Genomic DNA, 27662 nt, shown 5'->3' on the forward strand with positions numbered 1-27662 from the left:
TCTCTGAGAGGAAGAGCAGATTCTGGAACAAATTCATTTGTCTCTGGCCTCAGAGGCTGCATTTTGAATGAGCAGCTTATTTTCTTACACCATCAAAACCTGCAAAAAGGAAATGAATCATGTTTTGATTTCTGCAAGAAGCTGGGGATTGTGCAGATTATTTCCTGCTACATTATAAGGAGAAATGCTTACTTTCATAAATAATGCAGTTATCTAGAACTGCAGACAAATAAAAGACTATCAACTATCTACTAACTATCAAATGCAGAAACTGATATTTTTTGGTATTTTGATATTTTGGTATTTTGATATTTTTGATATTTTGATAATTTTTGGTCTCTTCTCCCACGTGCCTGGTGACAGGACGAGGGGGAATGGGCTTAAGTTGCACCAGGGGAGTTTTAGGTTGGATCTTAGGAAGAACTTCTTTACCGAAAGGGTTGTTAGACATTGGAATGGGCTGCCCAGGGAAGTGGTGGAGTCACCATCCCTGGAAGTCTTTAAAAGACGTTTAGATGTAGAGCCTAGGGATATGGTTTAGTGGGGACTGTTAGTGTTAGGTCAGAGGTTGGACTCGATGATCTTGAGGTCTCTTCCAACCTAGAAATTCTGTGATTCTGTGATATAATTTAACCAACTGAAAAACAACAAAAAAAATAAAAAATAAAAAAAATCTTCTGTTATGAAGCTACCTTCATAAAATAATAACTTGTTATGAGAAGTTGCTTTAACACAGCAGTGACATTAACAGAAGAACTGTATGTGTCTGGAATGAGATTTTACCTGAAATAATATTCAGCAAATGAAAAGAATCATTAAAATATATTTCAAGCTATTACTAGAACAATCCTTCCACATAATTTTTATCTTGCCACATTCTTTCAAAAATTTGGTGCAAATTTTGAGGGAGAGAGGACAGACAATCAAGAAACAGGTTAGCATCATAAGAAAATAGTTTTGCTACTGACTTGAAGATCCATAACAGGTTGTGGTGAATCTTCTCACGGTAACTGACAGTCACATCATTCTGTCAGAAAATGACATTAGCTGATGACAGCAGAGCTATTATATCATTTCAGGTGTCCCTATCCTAGCTTGACTGCAGCATGTCAGGATGCTCCTTCTAGAGCTACACTTATATGCTACATTTGTATAGTGTTTAGCACAGTGGGCTCCTCTTCAACTCTTAGGGATCAAAAACACTACAATTCTGATGATGATGATCGTGCATATGTTGCTTTTCATTCTGGAAAAGGTTGCTAGATTGTCACTAAAAAACAAAGAGAAGTTACAGATGGAAAGAAGAAACAGAAATTTCCACAATCATTTGTTTCAAAACCCCTACAGAAAGTTCTCTCTAAGCTCCCCAGCCATACTTCTGCTAACAAGCTCATAGACACAAGTGATGCATTATAAGCATCACTGCCATTTTAGTTAAATTTTAGCTGAAAACAGGATTTAGCTGAAAACAATCTTACATATTTTTCTTTGCTTAGAATACTGCAATGTTTGATTTTAACTTTTAAAATCAAAACTGCTATAAGAAAATATATTAGACAATTTTTTTAATATATATTGATTTACAGACGTGCAGATGAAAACTATAATCAATTTGTCCCATCTGGAAATCCTGTTCTTGATCAAAGTTAGAATAAATAATAACATTTACTAATTTAAAAATTCACACACTGGTTCCTTCAAAAGTCTTTGTACAAAACAACTTCAAATGCTCATATCCCAAAGATCTTGAAGTTCACTTTTCATAGCTCGGTCATGTCCCTAAAAAAAAAAAAAAAAAAAAAAAAAGTTAATTAAGCAAACATGAGGCCAGCCAGTGTCCAGACATTGATTCTGAAATTCTGGCACAATGCTCTTTTAGAAACTCTTCATTATTAAGACACCATTGATTAAAAGTAACTGTCCTGCAGTATTTCAAATCTACTGACGTCTGTTATAAATTTCCCCTTTCTGCACTGGAACGAAAGATGCAGCCCTACACTTAAAGGAACTGAATTTTGTAGCCAGGCAATGTAACTTGCCAATTCACTTGATCCGTAAAACATAATCTGCACACATGGACCATATTACAGGCATTTCAAAGGTGAATGAAAAAGAGTAGTCTAGTGAATAAGGAACGTAGAATACAGACATATCTTGCAAATCTTTTCCTAAACAAGTATCAAATCTTAAAATTAACCCATCATTGTACCAAATGGTCTCAGCCAGCTACAAAATGATCCTACAATGACTTAAGCAAGGCCAACTCTCTTGAAATTCAGTCTCACAGAAGGATCTCTGCTATAGCAAAAATGATAGCTTATGAAGTGAAATGAAACATTAGCATGTAGACATAGACAAAACAGCCTGGGATGAAAACCTACATTAAGTTCATGGCAGCTTCAAACAGAAAACGTAGAGAAAAGTGAAAAGTCTCACTTCTAGTTACTCACCAGTAAGATGAAAGATCAGAGAAACTCATTTTCAAATGGCATTTTCTGGATAACAAAGAATATTCCAATGAGAAAAACAGCTGAGGGGAAAAAAAAAAAAAAAGGAAAATTTCAGTGAGAAAATAACAGCTCGGAACTAAGATTAAGAAATATAAAAATATGTACTATTGCTTTATAAACAGCACTGAAATCACTGAAATAGTTCAAGAAAGGAAGGTATTGCTAAGAAGAATGCATCTGCTGGATAAAATTCTGGATCATCTGATGATACACAAGAGCCACAAATTTGCTGAACCCAGGTCAGTCCTTTATTACGAGAGAAACTGTTTTGAGAACTGTAAAGCAAATGAATTGGTTTAGTATCTGGTAAGAATATCTCAATCCTTGTTTCCCACATGGCGTGCCCTTCACAGTGGAAGTGTTACCTTTTCACATACAGTGCAGAGAGCTTGAGAATGGCAATGAGCATCAAGCTGACATTTCTGTCAGTGGCTGGGTTTCCAAATGTGGACATGCAACCATATGTACATACACTAATCAAGGCTCCCTCTTTCCACAGGAGCCTGCTTAGAGAAATAAATGATAGTAGGTTTCATGCTATGTTGCTTAGGGAATAGAGAACAGATGGAGACAATTGAATTCCCAGGGCCTATGGCTGCTAGGGGATTTCCCCATGCTACTTAAGTCTTTGAAATAAGACAAGAAAGTTTTCTAAACCACAGAAAGAAAACTTTTACTCCCTAGTAACTTTTTCATTTATTTAGAAGACTCTTCCAGCAGAGAAAATACTTCTCTGCAGCAGAGATAATAACTGCCCCAGATCTGTGGAGAGATCCCGTGGTGTACTCCGTGGTTGTCCTGCCAGTTTCCTTTTTAGCTAAACCACAAAAGATACCAGCCATGAGAAAGCATATTATTCTGATGTTTGGAACATACGTGTGGAGAATATTAACTTGTCCCTTTATTGACTAATTACACCTTTTAATGCCAGTAAGAAAATGGCTAGGTTATGCACTTCTTCTGAATGGGATGGACTAGTAGAACACAGGACTTGTAAATCATCCAGTTTGGAGGGGCTTCAGCAGCTGTATGACTGCACAGATCTGCATCACAGTAGAAGTTAATTGCATTGTGGTTAGTCGTGTGAACAGAAACACATAGACAGTGCTTCTTTAGAGAAAACACATGTATTTTGACCATAGTAAATCTATTATTGATGACAGTTGACCACTGGATTGAAATATCTCACTTGATGAATCCCTGAAAGCCAACAGGACATGGCAAGGTAGCTTAGTGATCACTAGCACACAGACCTCAGAGAAGCGTGGCTGTCCTGAGGCCGATGAGGTGATGTCTAGGGACACGGCCATCCACACTGACTAGCTTCCTGCCAGGCAGGACTGCTGCAAATTTCACTGTGAACAACTGCAAATCAAAGGGTGTAACAAGGAGGGGAATGAACACAAGTCAACAGGTACCAAAGCCTTATGTTTAGAGCCATAGGTCTTGCTTTCCTGCTCTGTTCTGCCTTATAAGAATGCACTAAGAGAACAAAGGAAGACAATGTTTAAATGATTATTTAAGCCATGGCAGAAGAAAAAGCAACCAAAGTAGTGCTGGGGGCCTTTTGGCTAACAAAGCAGTTAGTTGCTCTTTTGTTGACTCAGCTTAAAAGAGTGAGAAATGTTTGTATTTATTTTAGGAAAACATCAAAGCAGCATCCTTCCAATTCTGATCGTAGCCTTTGGGTACGACAGTGATTACTGCAATAACAGATCTCTTTTGATCCAGCTGAGCCAATAATGTTGAATTTACTCCCTGAAATACTCCCAGTTTCCCTGGTCTTTCTCATTCTACTCTGTCCAGTCAAAGGGCAGAAGGCAGTTGCAGCCCTGAAACTAAAGTTTGCAGTTTAAAATTATTGGCAGATTTTTATTTTTATTTTTACATTTATTTTTATTTAATTTCTTTTCTTTTTTTCTAGGGACCAGGTTTCTGGTCCCAGTGCAGATCTGAAAGGGGGTGGGATTTAATTGTATTATAAACACCTCTGCAGGAGGAGGAGTGTGAAGAATATTCCAACATTAAAATACAATGTCTTCTCTATCTTTTCACCAGCACCTTCTCATTTGCTTGCTCTGGCTCCTCAGAATTTCTCTGGTCCTGCTGAATATGAGTGGATGCAGGCTGTGTCAAACCAAAGCTTTGAAATGGAGTCACAGCCCCTTCCTGAGAAGGCTCATCCAAGTGCTGTCTTCCATACCAGTCAGCAAAATCTCACTTTATACTCTGAGATTGTCTCAACTCCAGCCAGGAGCCCCAAGAAGAAGACAGTTCCCTAACACAAGTGATTGTTTTCACCAAAATCAGTGCAAATCCCAGCTTATGGCACAAAATCCTCTTTTTTTGCAGGTGAGGATAAAGATAGCACATATTCCAGGGGCACAAGATAGCGCACACATGCCTACAACCCACTACCGTGTCCATAGCCCTCCCTCCCAGGACCAAGCAGCAGTAGTCAGGGTCTGAACACTGGCTCTCTCGATGTGAAATTAAGCCAACACAGACAGGCAAACTTTTTGTGATAGAAGACACAGAGCATTTAGTCTCATGGCTTTCTCCACTCACAGGTAGTATTTATAGGATCGTCCCTCCTCCAGCACAGCCTGCCACACAGGTGTCCCCAGGGGCTGCCCAGCAGGGTGGGAGAGGAGGCCTGCAGGGACTAGGGAGATGGCAAGAGGTGGGAGCTGTTCATCTCCTTCTTTTACACTCTGGCCCACTGCACAGGAAAATTAAGCTGCACCAGAAGGCAGCGCATGAAAATGGAGAAGTATAAATTACCTCTTCCTTGCACAAATGAGGAGGGAGAGGCAAGACAAACTATGCTGCTCACAGGCCCAATTCCTTCCTTGTGTACTTCCTGGAGCAATGCAGTTATGTGCCTGCCTAATAGCTCAGCCTAGCTCCAGGTAAGCTGTCATTAGTTTTCTTAGAAAACGTCCTAGCAGTAAGATACAAAAAGTGGGTAAAATTATTCAGTCATTAGTACTGAAGAATGTATTAGTACCAAAGGGAGAGACGTAGGGAGAGAGGTGTGTATATATATGTATATATACACACATACACATATAAATATATGTACGGGGTATGCACACTCGCACATACACACAGATTCATAAAAATTCATAGATGTCATTTTCTGTAGGGGTTGGAACAGAAAGAAAAAAGAAGGGGGGGAGTATACGAATTTAATAAGTGCAGACATAATTGCCATGAGTAAATGTTAATGCATAGGGATGAACTTTTTTTTTTTACTTTATACATATTAATAGGCTTTCTCTTTCAGAAAGAATGACATCAGACATTGATAAATTTGACAGAAGTGAAAGGAAAAAATGGTCTCACTATTAGGAACACTCCTGCGGTGGTGTTGAACGGTGTCTTTGATACATCAGCCTTCAGTCTCCGAGCACATTCGTATTAACTCACGTGTACACCCAGAATTCAAATGAGATGCTTCTTTAGATGCTGACTTTTAGCAGCAGTCCCACCAGACATGTTGGAATCAAACTCACAGTTTCAGAGTGTGGTATAGTATAATTTTCTCAGTACAGTTTGTGCCTACTGACTCTCTCAGAAGATTAGAGAAAGAGGCAGTGTATAGCAGATCGTTAAAGAGCCACACAAGGCTGAAGGGTGAAAAAAATCTTCAATGAAAAACCTGCTCAGTGCAGACATTCTCCTACACTAAGAGATCAGTGCAGAGCTGTATATTTAATATTGCTGGAAACAGGATGGCAAATTGCCTGAAATGGATTCACTTAAAGGCAAACAAGGGCTAACCATTGATGTCTGAATACCTCAGTGATGTCTGAATGCTGGTACATTGCCACAACATGGATGCTCTTTATAACCCTTCAAGAAGCCACTGTAAAAACAGGATTACACACCTGCAATGTATGTGTATGTTTGGAAACATCATACCACTACTAAAACTGCCCATTGTGAATCTCCCAGTGCAGCCAGCATACCCAGAAATATCACATGACCTAAGATTCACAGCAAGCCTGGAAACAAATAAAAAGCTGAAGTCATGCATCTTTTCCTCATTAGCCCATTACTTTTTAAGAAGTAGACATTGGGAGGCTCAGTTTTTAAGATGCAAGTTAATACTACTGACACACATTTCTGAGCAGCTTCAAACCAAAATAAATAAATAAATAAATAAATAAATAAATAAATAAATAAATAAATAAAAAGAGGGGGGAAAAAAAGGAATGTGGAAAAGGAAAGTGGAAAATTGCATACAGAGAAGAAGCAGAGATGAGTAAATATATGTGAGAGAATATGGATGCATAAGGGAAGTAAAGAAAATACAGAATGGTAAAATGGAAGACAATAAAAAAATTGTAAATAATTCGAGGCCACAGAGGAATGTATCCTGGAAAATTTGGTCCATTACAAAAAAAAAAAAAAAAAATCTTTTGAGATCTTGTTTTTACAGAAATTTTAATTACTCCAATTTTTATAAAATATTTTCCCTTCTACAGACAATAGGAAAAGCAAGATTATTTAACAAATCAAATTAAATCAAATTTTCAATAGCCTTCTTCCCCTCTTTTTATCTACCAGCTTGCAAGCTCTGCAGACACACAGACACAGAAACAGGATATAAATGTCTACCTTTCCATTCATCACAGAAAAAAAAAAAAATAAAAGAAAAACTGGTCTCTTGTTTATTTTATTGTTTTGTTTCCTAGCAAAAGTTAAAAATATTTGTAGGTGGCTTTTTTTTTATTTAAAAGAAAAAAAAAAAAAGTCAAAATCTCGTCTGGTAAGCAAATGCTGGAAGGATAGGATTTATATTTTTATGTATTCTTTTTTCAGATGTTTATCATAAGACAGCTGGCAAATTAATTTTCATGTGTAGCCAAGGTGATGACTGCTAGTAAGAAACATCGGATCTTATGTGCAAAAACAAGCATTTCAGCCCACTAAAGACAAACAGTTTTTATCAAATCTATCATATATATAAGTCTCTCAATGCCTGCTATTGCAGCATGCCCTATAGTTAGACAATGTGATAATATTCCTGTTAGCTGTGGGGACATTGCACCTACCAACAGACTACTTAGAATAATTTAAAAAAAATGGCTGAAGGGTTGAGCTGGCTACTTCCTTCTCCTAGTTAAGTCTCACAACCTTATACTAACATAAGTGAAACAAAGCAAGAGTTCTGTTTCATAGCAGAGGCCACAGAAGAATAAAGCAACATTTTAAGAGCTCCTGTTTCTACACAACAATTTGCTTCCTGTAATGGACAGAGGTGCTATATTTAACTGGTAACAACCACTTTTACTCTGAGTGAGAAATAATCTGCAACAACTAATGCATACAACTGTTTTACTCATCCATGGATACTCATTCTGCTTTTCCTGTAGATATCTATTTACTCTATGTTTTCAGTGGCTAAATGCCAAGAAACTCATTTTATGCTCAATAATTTGTTGCTAATCAGTTCTAATCTGTTTGGGAAAGTGCCTATAGTTCCAGCACAAAGACAGTTGGGCCAGTTCAGATTCGTTGGTAGTGACCACCCATGGCTGCATGCAGCTCAGAGGCCTGCTAGTGAAAATGAGCTCCTCCATGGGACCAACCTGGGGGTTCCCTCATTGGCTTTGTTGCCAACAACTGATACAGCATGGGTGCTTTTTGAGATCTGGGCATTTAAAAGAAGAGTAAGAAATTAATTATGGTGATACTTGTACCTTTCGCACTACTCGTATCTGTCAGAACACCAGTCATTACAGGCTTACCACTTCAAAGATTGTAGTATGCCTCTTTTGGGCCTCCTGTTGCCTACTGAACTGAAAAAAAAAATGTGAAAGCTTTGTAAGGGAGGCACACATCATGCCAGGTTTGCTTCAAATTTATGGCAGTTGAATTTCCATTGGGCAGGTGTCTCTCACTGCAGTTTTATACAGGCAATGATTAGGAGCAAAATTCAGATACTGTAGTCTACAAACATGACAACACTTGGAAAATAGATGGGATTGAGTACACCCTTAGAAAGTTTGCAGATGACACCAAGCTTAGTGGTGTGGTTGATACAACAGAAGGAAGAGCTGACATTCAAAGGGACCAGGATAGGCTGGAGAAGTGGGCCCATGTGAACCTAATGAGGTTCAACAACTCCAAGTGCAAAGTGCTACACCTGGGTCAGGGAAATCCCAGACATGAGGACAGACTGGGAGAAGATGGGAGAAGAACTCATCGAGACCAAATCTGCAGAGAAGGACTTGGCAGTTCTGGTGGACAAAAAGATTGACATGAGCCAGCAGTGCATGCTTGTAGCCCAGAAGGCCAACTGCATCCTGGGCTGCATCAACAGAGGAGTGGCCAGCAGATCAAGGGAGGTGATTCTCTCTCTCTGCTCCGCCCTTGTGAGGCCCCACTTGGAGTGCTGCATCCAGTTTGGGGACCCCAGCACAAGAAAGATGTAGAGCTGCTAGAGCAAGTCCAGAGGAGGGCTACAGAGATGATCAGAGGGCTGGAGCACCTCTTCTAAAGGCTTAGAGGGCTGGAGAAGAGAAGGCTCCAGGGAGACCTCATTGTGGCCTTTCGATGAGGTTGGTCTTATAGAAAAGATGGAGAAGGACTCTTTATTCAGGTAAATAATGATGGGACAAGGGGGAATGGTATTAAACTAAAAGAGGATAGTTTTAGACTAGACATTAAGAAGAAATTCTTCACAGTAAGGGTAGAGAGATACTGGAAGAGGCTGACAAGAAATTTTGGATGCCCCATCCCTGGAGGTGCTCAAAGCCAGGCTTGATGGGGCCTTGGCCAGCCTGATCTAGTGGGTGATATCCCTGCCTATTGCAGGGGGGTTGGAACTAGATGATCTTTAAGGTCCCTTACAACCTGAGCCATTCTATGATTCCATTGCATTAAAATGCAGTTTCTTTCTAAAGAACAACTGTGTACCAGTGAGGGAATGGAGGCAAAGACTCCGAACTTGGTAAAATCAAACAATATATGGTTTCCAGAGCCTGGAAAGTTGCTTTAAGAATGAATATTGATTTTACTTCATGCAGAATAAGGTTTATGTTATCGCTGCAAAATCCCTCCTCCGCTATTTTCCTGTAGGCTTCCAGCCATATGTTTCTGTGTAATACAGTGAATTAAATTCCTCTGCAAGGCTGCACTCAGCTCTCTCCCGAGCAGCCGCATTTCAGCAAGCGGATCCAAAGCACGCGCGGGCTGCAGGCACTCCTTCGTCCCGTTCCTCATCCGAGGGCTTGATTTTGAGCCTGCTGGAGGTTGCTGAGGCATGTCTCCAGCTCAGCGTGACAGATCCGTAGGGTGGTTATTCAAATGAGCTCTTGTTCCATTCTCGTCTGGAACGGCTGTGTGTCAGTATTTTCCTCCCTTTTATTTTTTAGCCATTAAAAATAAGACAGCATGAGCCTTGAGAAACCTGCCTGTAAAATAAGGGTCTGCATTAAAGGCAGGCAGGAAAAAAAATATCTTCCTGACAAGCAGTCATTATTTGGAGGTGTATCTCTCTCTTGGGGAACCGGTTATATGCCAGAAAACAAGGAACAATCCCATACAAACAGCAGCATTAGGAGAAACTTAAGGTTGAAATTTAAGCACTAAAAAGACAGAGTGCACCTCAGGAAAGCTAGATTAGCTACCTTATCTCTGCCTGCAAGCATACATGCAATATTACAGCCTTTAATTAAACAGACCTGTTTTGTCTCTGACAATGTATCAGATGGTCTTTTAGATTTTGTGTGTTTAGCATATATTAACAATTTGTCTCTTTGCTGTATGTCCGTCAATTAATTAGCATAAAAGCCCCCTAGACCTCTGTTCATTTGGTCTTCTTTATAGTTCATCCTCTTATCTCAAAGGTACTTATTTTAATAATTTCATCAGTACAGATGTATGATGCATTCAGCAAGACATTTTTCCCTTTAGAGACAGATGTACTTCTTAACAATAATTCATTATTTATTACCTCACAATCTGTTTTTCAGACAAATAAACTCACACTTCCATTACCCGTATCTTTTAATGATGTTTCTGTTTCAGATTGCTTTATCATCAGAGTCTAATCCAAATTTCACTGAACTTTCCCATTAATTTCAGAGATCTGAAGGCTCTGTTAATTTTCCAAGCAGCTTACCTCAAAACACATCTCAGGAAAATGTGTATACTATTTATCCAATAAGACATTTTAAAATAAAAAGGAAACGATTTCTTTAACATCAAAATGCCTCTCTAATGAGCAAAACATCCTGCAGAGGTTTTCACTGGTTAGCTGAGAGCATGTCCCAGAACACAGCAAGTGAAAGAAACCTGCATGCCAAATAATAAATGGGGGCAGGGCATTTTCTGAAATTATCTTAGAGCACAGCACGAGTGAGTGTCATATGCAGACTTCAAAAATCATCATACTGGGCAAATTTGAAATCTCTTTCAAAATGATAATGTTAAGACCGAAAAAAGGGTATTAGAAGAAAGTGTTAGAAAAATAATCTGAACTCTCTGGGCTGTGCACCACCTATTCCACTCTCCTAAATCTTTGAGGATTTCTAGCTGTCTGGAAAGAAGAGACAGTCCTGAAAAGTGGATGCTGTGTGGAGCAACCATTCTTCTGGGAGTCAGAGCATTTCTCTGTGAGGGTACCCAGGACTTCACACAGCAAACAACTTAAGTCCTTGAGGATCATCTGAACATCCTATCCTATTTTATTAAAACCTTGATCTTGTAAATTTTTTTCAACAACAAATCTTTCCAATCACATCTAGCTCTGTTTAATTGATCACTGAGCATGTGTAAAGGTTAGTCATATGAAAGTGGGATGTAACTGTGGTAAAAATGAAGTTCAGATAATGCCAAAGTGGAGTATACAAATTTAGGTGTGAAGCAGGAACCCTAAAATCCCTGTGCTCCCCACTCGTCCTTAATTGTCACAACATGAACTGGAAAATTTCAATAACAAAACAAAAAATTAAATAAATCTAAAAATCAAAAAGGATACCTCAGAGTGTTGCTGTTTTAAAAATGAACCTGCATGTCACCTATTGATTTTCTCTTGTCATTTTTCTCCAAACTTCTAATTTCTATTGTTCTGATGTTGAGTAAGGACATTGCCTGATTTCAGTGATACGTAGGAAAGAGTAAAAGGGAGATTAAAAAATTAAGTACCTTAAACGTTCATTTGAGTTAGTATGCTGTATTAAGTTAGGAATACTAAGTACCAGGCCTTCGTTTTACCAAAATTAATACTAGGAGACAAAAAGAGTTATCCTGAGGGCACAAGAGGAGAAGAGATGTCCATGCTTACTAAAGTATTCAAAATAGAAAAATATTTATTTTCTACAAATATCTTTTTTTTTTTTACAAATAAAATATGGACTGATATTTGACCCTGTAGAAATTAGAAATCAAAAAAAAAAAAAAAAAAACAACAACTTATTGCACAACAGATTTTATTTCCTTGTCACTACTAACTTGTTCCCTATAGCTTCTTCTCTAATGATTTATCCAGCAGTGTATTTTTAAAAACTGACTTGTCATTCTTTCCTACCCATTCACAAAAGAATGAAGAGATTTAAGCAAGATAAAATAAAATTTAGATACTGTCTTTCTGTCTTATCTATATCAGAAACTTGTCCTAAGAAGGACTACTTCTATTCTGACTCCACAGTTCTTCCTGTTTCCAAGAAACTATTCTCAAGTTGTGTACATTTCCATATTTGATCCTCATTAATATTAAAATCCTCCTGAAGTTTCTGGAAAGATTTACATGTTTTATCACCAGATAAATCCTTTATCATCTTTTACTGAAAGTTCATTCTTCTTTAAAAAGAAAAAAAAAATATTTAATTTGAACAAACAAAGCACAAGCAATGAAAAAAAAAGAGGTGCCCCATGAAAAGAGAAATACAGAGACTGAATTTACAGTCATTACTGAATGTACTTGCTATCAACATACAAAAATTCAGTGCCAATACCAAATAGAAAAAAGTAGCAAATACCAAATCTCACATATAGAAGTCAATAAAAGGATACACTTGCACACCTATGTTGTATGGATGAGTAGCAGAAGAGATAGGATATTGCTGTGGCTGCTTAAGACAGAATAGAAGAGGCAAGTGGACAGCAAGATTCACTGGTAGCACTGACAGTAAGAAGTGGTTAGTGAATTTTGGAATGTTTTAGTTTTTTTTTTTCCCAGGAGCTGTAAGATGTTGAAAGGTTTTGTTTACTTATATTAAACCCTTTGGAGTTTTAAATCTCATAAGATATTGCTCAACAGATCAGAGATTCTTCAAGAACATCTTATCTCATAGTGCTTCAGCACTTCTCATCACATCTGCTTCCCAAGAAGTGTGCGTGGGTGGGTGCTCTATGGAGGGAGGTGTTAATAAGAGAAAAAGGGGGAAATAGAGAAATAAGAAGCTTTTCTCCCAGATATTGTGCAGACATACTACAAGAAAAGTGTGGAAAATAAATTTCAAGTGATTTAAATGGAGGTAAATTTAAAAGTGGTTGGTTTGTGTCAGAGGCAAATTTCACTGTGTTTAAATGTAGCCTAGATCTAAACTAGTATATCACCTAGCATATATACTGCAAATGCTGCTGGTCTCATTCCTGATTCTCCCTAGCAGTTTACTCAAACCATAAAAAAAAGAAATTTCATCTTTATGTTATTTGGCTATCTTTCTTTTCATCTCTGCTGTATCTTGTGATCCCCATCTCTGTACCATCCATCAGTGAGACAGGTCAGGGAAATACAGAACCACTGGTACTTACAACATTTGAAACTCCCGGATAAATCATTAGAGAACATGCTATAGGGAACAACTTTCCAATGACAAGAAAATAAAATCAATTTTATAATGGGTCTTCTCCAATTCTAATTTCCATAGGGTCAATCCTCAGTCATTCCCTTAGAAAACTTTACCCAAGAGGGAGGAAAAGAGAAAAATTGGCTAAGCTCCCCCTTGGAGAGTATTTGACTTCTTCCTCTGAGGTAAGGAAATTTGCTCCCTGTGCTCCACAGAGCATTGGTAGGGGGATTAGTCTCCAACTCCATTAAATTTTCCCAGAGCCACAGGGGACTGCGCAATCTCTAGCTCTTCTCTAAATGATAGTTTGCTCAAAAGGCCTCCTGCTACACTTGAAATATAGGACAGGTGTTGCAACATTAGCTACAGACCCACGCAGAGAACCTAGAGACAGAACTGACGGTTCTCTAGTGCCACAGAGCCCACAAATTTTCTTACCTCATAACCAATGCAGAAAAAGGTTTTTTCTCAGACCAAGATAATATGACAAAAATTATATTTCTAGCTATTAGCGTTAAAATTTTAGATGAGTGCTGAAACCATCCTGTTTGTCAAGATTAAAAGCTTGCACTCTGAAAAAAATCCATGCAGTACACAGTAAAACACCAAAGTAGTATGTATCTTTTTCTCATATAACACCCCAGCAAGCAACTGTGTCTTTAGGGATGCTAGCTACAGAACAAATAATCTTTATCCTGTCACAAGTCTTGCCTGTTCCGGGAGTTTGCTTCATGTGATATCCTCCTACTGCTATTTCTATTTCAGAGTAAGCCCTTTTACCTTCTCCCACTCAATTGAAGTGTGTGTGTTGATGCAGCTAAAAGTAAGGGGTAGTAGCTGCTGTTGTCATATTTATAGAAACACTGAGCAGATGACTCACCATGCCAACAACCTGAAAATTCTCTTTTGCCACAGGCTGTTTTTCAGATTTGATACTTGCATTTCCTCCTCCTTTTGCCACTTCCCTATAGCCAAACTGGACATGCCTGTGCGTCATTTCATTTGCGTGACTATCACAAATTCCATAGTGGCCATCAGATTTTTTTCCATGCACAAACATTTGCATGTACTGCCTTTAGTGTTGTAGTCCCCAGGATGAATTTGCTCCTTTTTGCTCCAAGGAAGGAAATGTTCCATATCAGTATCATTCTTCTAAGTAGTGATTTCACATCATGGATATAATGGGGAGCCTGTGGGCCATTACCACAGTGTCTCCTTTAAGCCTCTGTGGCAAAATAAAAGGGCATTAAAGCATGTATGAATAATCACCATGGTCATTCATGTCCCTCTGTTCTGCTCTTATAAATGAAGCATCAGCAAAAATGACTACCAGGTCAGATAGCTCTAAGGGTCAAATCCTCAGCAGATGTGGACTGGTATCACCCTACCAAAAAGAAAAAATAAATAAATAAATAAAAATAAATCACTACATCACTACTTATGCCCACTGTGAGGTCTGGCTTTAGGCAGCATTTATCTTATCATTCTCACCTGAATTCATGAGGAATTTGCACTTTAAAAAAATGAAATGAATCTCAGAGTCAGGTACAAGGACTGGTTTTGCATTAAGAGTTAGATACAACAAAATGATACCAAACAAAATTCCAGGCCTAGGAATTCCCAAGTAGTTTGTCTTAAAGAACAAGTAAAAATTCGTACCACTGGAGTAGGAAGATGTCTTGAGATAGTATCAATGCTACCACAATATAAGTGCTGTTAAAAAAAAAAAAAAAAAAAAAAAAAAAAAAAGCTGTCCAAAAAAGAATGGTAATTCACAATCTAAAATTTAATAGTTTGCAGTCTCAAGTTAAATTAAATAAGTAGCAGTACAATCTGTGAGAAAATAGAGCATTCATTTCATGCCTATTATACAGTCGTCTATTGGTGTTTGTTATGATTAAAAAATCACATTTCAGATGCTCAAATCTCTCCAGTTTTTGACTTGGAAAAGAGTGGCTTTGACATCCCTCTACAGTACAAAACCACAGCACAGCTTCTTGCAATTTCCTGAGATACTGCACCTGCACTATATTCATGCTAATTGCTCCAAACTCACACATACAGATGACAAAGGAAGCTAAATGGTAATTTGCCTTTTCATGCAAAGGAAATGTAATTGTTTTATAATATACTGTAAGTTCTAAACCTAAAAGTTAAGTATTCATTTAATTATTTAGGGAGAGGCTGCAGTTCCATTTTTCTGTACTGTAAGAGATGTAGTCTGTCACAAAGCCATGCCAGGAGAAGTGTGAGGGAAGATCTCAGACTTGGGAATTCTCCTTCCCCTCTTCACAGCTCTCCCTTTCCCCTTATTACAAATGCAATATTGCTTATAATGCCTCCACTCCCCCACATACCAAAGAGATATTTTCAGAAATGGATTATTTGAACCAAATATATTGCAAAGCAAATACAGGAAGAGGAGGGGAAATAATGATTCCCGTGTTTCCTCCACAGGCAATTGAATTCTACACAACTATTACAAACCTTGTAAATCAGATCTCTTTCTAGTTAAGAAATTTTATTTCAGATCCTCTCAGTAGAATGGCAGGAAAAGGAATGATTCTGCAATAAAATCAAAGTAATTTTGAGTTTCTGATGAGAGAAATGCCTGTCTCTGCAACAGTAAGATGCACCAGTTCTACCTACTGAAAATCTCCCTTAGCTCAAAACATCGAAGACTGTGTGTTTTATAAAATTGAAGAAATAAAACAAACAAACAAATAAATAAATAGAAAAAGTCTTTACTCTGAAAGTGTGTGGATGCTTGATCCAGTAGTTGTAATTTTTGTCTACAGCACACAGATTCATTGAAGTTGTCTAAAGGAGCTACTTATTAAAAAAATCATCAAATATTATGAATCATGCCTAAAATTTTCAAAAGACATCAAGTAATTCAAGGGTACAATTTCCTTTTGCATTTCCTAGAGAGCAACGAGGCTTTACAGAATGTGTCCAGGGAGGCCATTAAGCACTTAAATAAAATCACTCACTTGCATGATGCAGGAGATCCATTTTTAAAGAGTAACAGTGGTAGGCCAGGAGAAGCGAGAGCCTTGGAGTTATCCCTGATAGCATGGGAGATGGGGTCAAACTGCTCCTTCTGCCTGACCCACAGCTGGAGCCTGAGCTCAAACCAGTCCCTGTGTCAGCATCCCAGCTCCCAACTCCTTGTGCAGTGGGAAAAGTCTCTCACTCACCAACATGAGAGCTGCTCCCCTTTGTAGAAATAATTTGATATGCAGAGGACTGAGGACAGAGAGACTGGCTTTAATCATAGCTATTAGGAAATGTATCTAAATAAGGGCTCATGCTCAGGTCTGATAGGTATCGTTGCTCCAGAGCAAGGATCCGAACCTGCACCTACTACCTTTCTCCCAGCTACCAAGCACTTTAAGCATGTTTTGACCATGCCAGTAACTTTAGACCCATAGCAAAGAGGGTTTCATTTTGAAGCCTTCAAGGCTTTAGAAATAGGTTACGGCAGTCCTTGAGATGGATCTCGACATTTAGGTGAGTTTGGACGGCAAAATCTTGAGCATATGCAGAACTTAACATGATAAACTAATAGTCAGGAGGTAAGTGACAGCTGAGGAGTAATTATGCCAATGGTACCTGAATGCTGGGACAAGGTGATAGCTGCATTGTGCAGTGGATTATGGTGAAAAAAGCTCCAAGCTGACTTTCAGAGTACATCCACAGAGTTCAGCACAGCACCATGCAGAGACACTCACATGGGTCTCAAAGGCAGTCTAGCCTTTTTGGTATGGCAGAACATGCATTATTAAATTCAATCCCTGTTTCTCAGCAGAGCTAATTAGTTCAGGTGCAGCTCGACACTGCTATAATTATACTCCATCTGCTTCCAGAGCTAGCTAGTTTGGGTGCTGAGAGCTTGGAAATTTCTCTACAGTACCCTCTCTTGGGGAGGGGCATGATACTATTATGTCCTTAGGCGTGAAAAGAGATGGATTGACACTTTGGTCCCTTTGATGATGTGAGCCTTCACAGCCTAAATCCTGCTGAGTTAAATCATCTCAAGGGACAGATTTTTAAAGACGTTTAAATAGCTAAAGCCACAGGTATAGCCCCAGTGTGGCTTTTTGACAAATGCCTCACAAGCACTAAATGTTTGTTGGGAGCTAAATGGCTCCATGAGGCAACACCGTAGTTAACACCCTGTGTCAGACACCCGACTGAGGTGGTCTGTGGCAGACAGCAGCCAACAGAGCCCCAGCTCCTGCTGAAACTTTGATGTGCCCGGGTTGGCTTTGCTGGCCTGCAATCCAACATGTGAGTGCTGCAACTCATGTGGCTATGCACAAAATAAAATCAAGCCTGTCTGTTTCTCAAGAAACAAATAGTGAAGGCTCAGATGAACGCTAATTTAGCATGCTGTGTTTATTCCCTTTCAAATGAAGCCTTGATCTGAAGACTATCACAGCAAATGGAGTATCTTTCCTTGGTGTCAATTCATATTGGATCAGGCCCTGAATTTGTGGCATGGAGCAATTAGTATGAAATTGATTAGGCAACAACTTCCTTTATTCACTAGTACAAGTTATTTCAAGATGAACTGATTAGCCACATTTGTTTTGTACAGGCAGCTAAACCATCAATATCAGCAACACTGGCATTAATCAGCACAGACTGATTTCCTTGCTCTCACAGGTATTTTGCTTCATATCACTTTACAAAGGCTGTCAGGGTCCGTCTGTGGCTCAGGAATCACCTCCAGCACAATACAGCAGTTTCACAGCACATTTTTCCAGGCAGCAGGGTCATCCATATGCAGTTGCCCTACGAGCTTTCCAGCAGCAGCACTCTGAAACGAGAGCATTTGCAGTAACCACATAAAGCCCACATGCTCTTATTCTGTCCACTGTGTGTACCCACACTTCAGTAGCACATACATATATCTGTGGAGGCATATGTGCACATAGAGGCAGCACGTTTGTGAGCCCAAATATCCACCCTCTGTTTCCCCACGAGGTTGCAGCAATCTGACTGGACACAGCAGGTTTCTGTGTACAGTATGTGGCAAAAGGTCTGTAGTTTCAATAGCCACAGCTTACTTCAGCACTCTGTGAATGTGAGGACCTCCACATCTTAGAGACCGTGTTTTCTACTCACACATGTTGTGCAAGTACGAGTCACACCTGCATCCAACAGCACGGTTTCTATTTGAGCATCCATGTCACAGCCATTAAGATTTTGACTCACCACTCTGCTTCTAGTGCTAGCTCTCTCACTGCTGCTATGCCTCTGCTTGCTTTCTGCTTTTCAGGGAAACTGGCCAAAATTTCTGAGACAGATTTTGACTGAAACCCAGTCAGCTGTTACTTATTTAACCAACACGTGGACATCAGTTTGTACAATGACTCCGGAAAGTGACAAAAGGAGCTGCCCCGAGTCACCCGCTCTTTGAAGAGCTCTGCAGTTCTGCTCATGCTGTCACACTGCCAAGGTACTCTCTCAGACAGTCTCTAATGCCTCCTTGAACACGAAATAATTACTTACCGTATAATGGCTGCTGTAAGTTTGGTATGCCCAAGTTTTTTCCCAGATGTATCTCTCACACTGCACTGCAGATCTGCCTGGGCTATGTGAATTAAGTGTTTCACATCAGTTTTGGTACAGCATGACAGAAAGTACCTAAAATGTCCTTTAAGTCCAGTTTGAGCCCAGATTTGTAACCCAGCTTACCAGCCATCCCTACTGCTACTCTTCAACCCTGGCTTCACTGCCCTGCAGCCCCCAGCTGGCATCTCCCAGGGAGCCCACTCTTTGCTATGTATGCAGCATGAGCAGCAGCAGCCTGCCGTGAGGAAAATCAGACTGAGAGGCAGTAATTAACGATTCAGAGGTGGTAAGGAGCAGGTATAAGTGAGGATTTTTTGCCCGTTTCAGTGTAAGGCTAGCAGTTTAACTCAAAGCATCTCCTGCAGTGGTTTAGGCTGTTAGTGCTTGACTTTGTACTGAAAAGAAGAGGGAGGACTCGCAGGCAGTCACAGCAGAGAGGCATTTTGAGGAGCTGTCTCCACTCAGTTGCCTGATCTAGGCTGAGAAGTATGTGCGAGTGACTCAAGCCTGTGCAGCGTACATTCGAGCAGGTAAGTTAAAACCACTGGCAATTAAAAATAACCCCCTGGCTTTGCAGTGGGATGTCAAAAGAGACGTCACACAAGTGCTGCAGCTGAGCTGAGAGGCAGCAGCTAGCAGCTGAAAGACAAGGCGTGACTGTGGATTAATCTGGACACAATAACAGAGTCAGGGAGCTCTCAGGGCTTGAATCCCAAAACTCAGGTGTGGACTAAAAAAGTCTCTTAGGTATGACCATAGACCATTCAGGAAGTCTTGTTGAGTCTCACAGACTGGTCCCATAAGTGACAGAAGGGCCAAAGACAAATGTAGCCGGTGCATAAAGAAAATTTCCAGAACTCTTTTTTTGTTTGTTTGTTTCTCTCTTGGTTCTTTTTTTCTTCATCATTTTGTAACCTCCTGTCTGTGCAAAGAGACAGATTGCAATTCCGGGGTTTGTTATAGCTCTAAATTTCAATTTTTCACTTAATTCTTGTTTTCCAGTTCTCATTAATAGATTACAGATGACATTTTCAATATTAATTGTCATCTGTTTTACTTCCTAGTTTATTTTTTCTCTGAAATAAATACTTTCCTGACCTGTTCCAGTCTTGTTTTAATGCTTAGCCAAATATCTTAAGGCAATGAGGAAAAACAAACAGCTGAACATCTGCTGAAAAGGTTGCAAGGGTGAATAAGCTCTAATAGCTTCTAATGAGCTTCTAGAAATATATTGCATAAGGAGCAATGAATAGATCCCAGTTCTTAAGTCTTACTTATAAGAGTAACCTGGCTGGTCACTTAATTTAGTTACAGATAGAAATAAATTCAGATGGAGAATATATTATCAGCTACTTTTAAAATGCTTCCTATGGTGGTATATAGGAAGCATTCCTATATACCTCCTCTCTCTTCAACGAACCATTAATTGAGCTGAACACAAAGATGCTTTTATGCGTTATTGGTGCAATTCACATTGAGCATATGACTGGAAAAAAATTCTAAACCATAGCTGAAATTCCACGTTGTTTTGGTACACTGCATGGCTGTTATGTAGCTCCAAAGGGGTGAACTGAGCAGGCATGCGTAGGACCTCCTTTGCAACCTGCAACCAAAGGCTCCTGAGGACACAGCTCAGCCCTGCCCCTGGAACTGCCTATTACAAGAAAAGTCTCAGAAGTGAGTCAAGGAGAGCATCTGGTAAATGTGCAAGAAGAAGTGTCACTGCTATTCTTCAGGTCATTGGCCAAAGCAGTAGCACAGAAACTGTTGCAGAGAAATCCTTTCTCTTTGCCTTGGATTTCAATTTCTCCTTCTTGGGTTGCCTTCAGTTCAGCCACATATAACTACCTGCCATGCTCAGGCCTGCTATAAGTAAATAACAACACCAGCAAAGTCAACAGAGTTTCATTCACTCACAATAGAAGTAAATTTAGCCATAAATCAATAAGGAAAAGAGAATTGTTCCCTACGTGCCTGTTCTTGTAGCTGTCCTTCATCTGAAGAGTTCAACCCCACTTAGAGAATCAATGTATTGATAGAAAGTAAACTGTTTTCAATAAAACTGAAGATGTGAGCAGATTCAGCATTGTATGATTATTAATTTTCAAAGTTAGCCACAAGCTTTTAACAGTCTCCATTAAATCTCCAAAGGAAATTGAAGAACTTGGATAATTATCAAAAATGCTGTTTTAAAAAAAATTCCCCTCCATCCCTCTGCATGTGCAGAAGCAACTTGGCATATTCGTAGGGCAAGGAAGGATATGCCATTGACTGAAAATGATGATGCTTCACTGCTTCTTACTTCTCAGAGAGCCCTAAGCTCATTCTGCCACCTTGTGTGATCAACATATATTACAGCAGAATCTCATTTTCAGGTCCTTATTTCATATTCTACTCCAATATGTCTCACCTCTTATGTAGTACTACTCAAAGAACAGAGTCAGTTAAACTATGAGGAGGCAACAACTCATCTCTGATATTCTAGTATAGACTGTCAGGAGAAACCGAATTTACTATTTCATTCCTACCCTCTGAAAAAGACAGATCATTTTAATAATTAGAGCAGTGAATAAATCTTATCAATTATGTGAAAGAATGCACATTTCTATTAGCTTATTTTTATACTGTGATTCTCTTGAGCATATAATTTATTTGAAATGACTTGCTAAATAAACCTGGGAACAGTTTTTGCCCATATCATCCACTTAAAGCAATTTGTTGGGGGAAAAAATCTAAACTCGAGCTGTGTAACTACTCATTCTTTGCCTATTTCTGCTTTATATAAATAGTTTCTTCATGCTTACCCTGACTGGAAAACTGTGACTGCTACAAGAGTAGTTAGGTTTTAATGTAAAATGCCTGCAGAAAGCAAATGCAAAGGAAATTTTTCAGAAAATTTCTCCACTGCTTTTTCAATATTACTCATTTCTGCTGCTATGTTCAGTCATGACAATATGAAAAAAAAAAAAAAAAAAAAAAAAAGTGAAAATGAAGCAAAAGCTTTTAACAAAAAACCAGTTAAATCCTGCTGGATAAAATTGTCTGATGTTTTGATTAGCTGAATGAACTTGACCATGTTGTTCTGGAAACAGGGTAAGCACTCCTGAAGATCATCTACTAAAATCTTCTGAAGCTTTAGGTCAGACTATCATCAGAGGCTCAGCAAGGGATTCACATACCCAGAAATCAGTGCTGGTACAATGCAAAAATCAATAACGCTACATGAAGTTGTTACCTCCGGATGTCATGTCCATTCGGAGTACCAGCAAATGCCCCCACACCCTGTAGGTACTCAAAACACATAAATGAGACACCAGCTGTGTACAGAAAGGCTCCCAATATAGAGGCACATCTCCCTCTGTTCACAGAGAGGAGCTCAGCACATCCAGCTTTTAAACGCCTGTAAGCTTGTGTGCACTGATCCGCTGGTAAGTGAAGGTGACAGAATGCAGGATGAAGAGAAAACAATTATCAAAAGCTCCTTCTAAATCCTGCAAACACAGACACTGACATGTATTACTGCCTTATGTTCTACAGATACAGAACTACATTTCTTATCTAAGAAGTGAACTATGGCTCAGACTTAATTAACCAGAACTGCAGTGCCCATAAGATCTATGCTAAAAACATACTATAAGCAGTCAAAGCAAAACCGATTCCTGTAGTCTAGTTTTAATGTCTTCCACACAGGGAAATAATTATAACTAAAAGCCGAGGTTTTCTCTTTATCCTTATGGAACACAATTCATCTTGCAATATCTCATCACCACCTTAAATTGTGGTTGTGGCCAGAAAACTGTTTATGTTATCACTGCACCATTTGACTCAACATAACACTGCAAGTAATCAAATCACAGGGTTGATCCCCAGTCCTTCCATAAGGAGAAACGACTGAGGCAGAAAGATTCACATTGATTTTAATAAGGACAAGGAAAAGTATATCTACTAGATAGTAATTCAAAAAAAAAAAAAAAGAAAAGAAAAAAATACATGCAGTTTGCATGTCAGAGAAAGCATTAATAAACTTGGAATTTGGTAAATAATTTCATCAAAACCCTCCACCCCCTGCCTCCCTGAATTAATAACAAAATAAATTTGGGGGAAATCTCTTTTGTTTTCTGACTTACTCTATACAAAATTTTGGCTTTTCTTTTATAAGTTGGTCTGTATACTAAGGTAAAGAAATAAATATTTTAAAACAAAATTGAACTTTTTGTTTCAGGCTGACCCAGAGAGGAAAGTCATATTAAAGTATTTTTTCCAATCACATACTGATTGAAAAAGAAAACCTTTAAAACACTACACACACAGTTTTAATTTCAAAGGACTTGAGCTCAACTTCCAAAAGCACAAAGCAGCCCTAAAGTGTGCATAATTAGCCTGGTATAGCGAAGCAAATGGTAAAGGGACCTGGAAAGTTTGAATCCCTCTACAGCCTCTTGCAGAGCCTTTGGCAAGTCATTTCATTTCCTTATATCTCAATTTCCCTATCTATTAAGCCAGGGCAATAATACCTACCTTCCCTGAAGAGGTGACAGTAATTAAGTCAATGTTTTGCATAGCACTTTCAAGATGCAAATCTCTACATTAATGTTCTAAGTACTATTATTATTATCATCATTATCACTGATTACCATTAAGCTAAAGCTACTGTTTAATTCTGTATGTTCTTTTCTTGTTCTGAGAAATATATTCAACTGCCATTGTAAGCTAATTATACCATCTACTCTTAAGTATAGGAGTACAAAAGCATACCTTCTGCTGCCTTTGCAGTCTGTTCCCTCTTTCAAATACTCTTTGTGTAAAGGAAAGTATATTCTTAACTAATGCCTTAAGGAAGTTTTGCATGGTATTGCCAAATTAGCTCATTGCAATTAGTATCTCAAGTTTCTTTGCAATCCCAGGAAAACAGCAGTAGCCATGAACGCAGTTAATAATGATGACTTTGTAAAGTAAAACTGCAGGCTAATATTGAAAGGGCTGTCAAAGAGCAAAAGGCTGCTTTTCAAATGACCTTTAAATCCTCTGTGACTCCTCTGGAGGAAAAGAGGTAACATGAGTGACAAAAAGGCTTTCCCAGCTCACCACATTTTGCCAGGTCAAAGAAATATTTGTAATGAATAAATAAATAGATAATTCATTCCACAGCTGTTTCAGCATCTTTTCTGATAGGAACACAGGTACGAAGCAGTGAAACTGGATAAATTTCAGGGACCTGTAAAACCTCCTAAAAGAAGGAGAAGTGAACTCTGAGAGCTGGAGTTGATCATTATGCAGAGCAGAAAGGATCAGGAACTCGCCCACGGGGCTTCAGATGTAGTGTGTGTCCATGAGCATTAAAGTGACAATGTCAAAACTAGTTTTTCCTAATACATACTAGCCTGACTTTGCTTCTTCTGGTTTTGCTTGCAAGAACATGCATCCAAGTGATCCTGCTCTGCCATCCTGTCTGCCCACTGATGCAGTCAGCTGCAAAGCCTGATATGTCTGAAATTCCAGCTGTCTGGGCAAAAAATGACCAGCACTCAGTGTACTTCAAAGCCTACTTGCAATAAAAAATAGACATGCACACATAGAGCACATAGAGGCAGAGGGAAAAGCTGGTGTGTCCATCTTGGCATGCAGCCATGAGGAAAGACAGTGCTTTGCTCATGATTGTTTGTTTGTTATGGCAATGCATTAGCCTAAACAAAAATGTAATTTTTAATGGACATTGAAATTCGACAGCTGCCAGCCTTGAAAGAAACTCTTCAAGATTAAACATTTTGTAACATGGTATTTTACATTTATATAATCTTTCTCTCTAACAATATAAATAAAAAAAAAAAAGAAAAAAAAAAAGTAAGATTTAATAATTAAAAGTACATGGAAATCCTGAAAGGGAAAACAACTGTTATTTTTTATGGAGAATTAAACTGAAACCCAGAGGCTAAAATCTGATCTCATCTGGTAGGATAGGACACATAACGGTCTTGGTTGTGACATAGTATTGGGGAATTTCTGTGCATGCTGCACGAAAGGCTTTTCGTTGTGACCCTGTTACCATCCATAACTGAGGGCAGTCATGCTGCCGCATGCTGCCACATGCTGCCTGGGATCCAGGAACCCAGGCAGGCACTTCCAAGATGGCAATCACAACACAACCTGAGTGACAGTCACCCTGAACACAGGGACTGGAGGGAAGGATTCATCTCCCAAAAAACAGCTTTCTTTCAATTAATGACCCTCTGCTTCTCCCAGTGGGAGGACATTCAACTGATATTTGCTCAATCATCATGAGCAAAAGAGGTTAATGATGCTTTTCCAAAGGAGGAGCAGGAGTAAATTACTTCCCCAGTGTAAAGAAGCAGTTGAAAAACGAGTGAACAGGATTAAATTACATTAATACCTGAGATAATGGAAGTCATAAAATATATACATACATACTCATTTGTCCGTCATCTCTTTGGCTTTCTTTAGGTCTTGTAGGAGAAAGTTTGCTATCCTTAGTTAGGTTGAAACAGACTGTTGGCATAAACAACTTGATATAATAGAAAAAAGAAAAAGCCAGAAAAAGAAAACAATCATGGTATCATAGATTCATAGATTCATAAAATGGAGGAGCTTGGACTTCTTCTCTGATTTTTCTAAAATAATGGACTGCAAGAAAGGTATACTTCATAGAAATTGCACTATACAGGCCATCCACTGCTATCAGTCACTATGCCTCAAATGGACAAGGTTTATTTTAAGTCAGGGTGGCCTTGTATTGAACTCCTATGCAAGGCATTTATTTTTCTTACTATACCATAGCTTTCCATGAGCAGCCTAATTCTTCTTACATAAGAAGTCCAAGAAACTAATTAGAAATGTTATTTTTGTCAGGTGACTTTGTGCTGTCTATGCTCCTTTGCCCGGTATTTTTAAAGTATGTTTAAGCATATTACACAATTTTAAAAGATAATAAAATGGGTATGGCTTAGTCTGTTCAATAACATCTCAGATGATAACCTTTCTTAAAACCGAGAACACTGGATTTTGCCATCTAGAAAATTATGTATTTGTGGGCAGCAATTCAATCAACCTACTTACAAGCTGAGAAATATAATTTATTACACAATCTCACATAACTTATCATATAATAATATGAAAAAATATATATTTATCAATGTACTTAAAATGATGCAGTTCCAATTTCAGCTTCCAGATTAAACATGATTGCTATTTCTTACCTTATTCCTTCATTGTTTTTCTTTTAAGTAACATTTGAATAAGCTAAAAAATGGCTGGAATATCAAGTTTAACCTCTGCCAAATTTGCAAAACCCCTGGACATTCATATCTCATTCATTCTGCTCCTTACAGCTTCAGACTGATAGTTCTGGAAATTAAATTGACCCATTTATTCATTGCTGTAGTAGGGCTTAAACCTCAGCAGCATGATTGCCATCATGTCAGTGCTGCCATTGACCTAAGTCTTGAGTTTCAGAGATTGCCCCTGCAACACTCGATAATAAGTGGCAAAACATTATTGCTTCCTTTGGTACTCATTATAAAAACATTAATTGGGGTGAAAGGTAATCCACTTCATATGCTAAGTCATGGTTCTTCTCTAAGGGTGGACAAGGGGGATTGCAAGAATAAGTATGTCATAGTGATTTGTTGCCACAAAATTTCCTGAAAGTTTGAATGAAAGGACTACTAGGGGGTGACACAACAAGGAAAAGCATTCATTTGATTTAAGCTATCCAGATTTGGTCTAGAAGGTCATCATCAAAATGAGAACACAGCACAGAAAAAGGATGAGCTCTGGAAGAATAATTTATGCAAATCACTTTCCTATTGTCTTATTTCTGCTGGTTTTATTGTGTTTATTTTAATATTATTTTTATTTTATTTTAATCACTCCATGCATCCCACACAAAGATAGTTACAACTCACAGTTCTTTTCCACTGTGTCACTCTATTTCTATGATTCCTCTCTTTCAAGAACTGTTTTCATTATATATATATATTATCTATATGTGTGTGAATATAATAATATATTATTATATATTATTATATCTTTCAGTTTCACTCCAGTGGCAGGAAAGCATTAAACTCACAGCCAGACAATTCAACCTCTCCCTCCAAGTGTTGTCACCCTGCCTCTTTAAGCTCTGTTTTATCAGTTGCATAGAAATGTTTTTCTCCAATTCAAAGAACACATTAAACTCTCATTAACAATAAAGGGAATTAGGCATGCACAGTAAGGAAAGAAATAAAAAGAGATCCTGCACTATCTAAGTAAAGAAACAGGATTCCCCTGACAAATGTGTATTCACAAAGAAATATCACAGCAGGTAACAAATAAGTTCCCTTGGCTAAGTCAGGTACCATTTCCAAATCATTTCCAAAGTTTTCTCAAAGCGGGCGCTGTCTTGGAGACCTTTCAGTAATAAAAAAGGATTCTGCCCAGGCTGGGTTTATCCTGAAATTTTGGACTTTCATGTTTATGGAACAATAGTGTTTGAAAAAGAAAAAAATAAATAAATAAATAAATAAAATCCCAAACCTCATATGGAGGCATCTTGGGGGCCAGCTACTGGCAGGGCTGGAGAGAGTTCTACTGCCAAATGTAAAATGTGAGCTGGCAAGTGGACCTGAAATCTTAGATTTTGAACTTGGCAGATCTGAAAAGTCTTGGCATTTGGTTACAGAACTTGGAATGCAAAGCTTGCAAACAAGTTTTTCCCCATAAGAGTATAAAAAGCACCTTTAATATGTATAAAGCAAGCTTCCGT

At 38.5% G+C, this 27662-nt stretch overlaps 1 long non-coding RNA gene across 1 annotated transcript; it reads right to left on the reverse strand.

The window, feature by feature from the left end:
* Positions 1 to 1089: 1089 nt before the first annotated feature.
* On the reverse strand, positions 1090 to 17069 carry LOC119716648 (uncharacterized). Its single transcript, XR_005265009.2, has 3 exons — positions 16934 to 17069; positions 2451 to 2530; positions 1090 to 1779 (listed from the first exon to the last, which is right to left on the reverse strand). It is a non-coding gene; the product is annotated as an uncharacterized lncRNA (long non-coding RNA).
* Between the last annotated feature and the right edge of the window lie 10593 nt (positions 17070 to 27662).

This window comes from Anas platyrhynchos, chromosome 3 (genome assembly GCF_047663525.1).
Source record: "Anas platyrhynchos isolate ZD024472 breed Pekin duck chromosome 3, IASCAAS_PekinDuck_T2T, whole genome shotgun sequence".
NCBI lineage: Eukaryota > Metazoa > Chordata > Aves > Anseriformes > Anatidae > Anas > Anas platyrhynchos.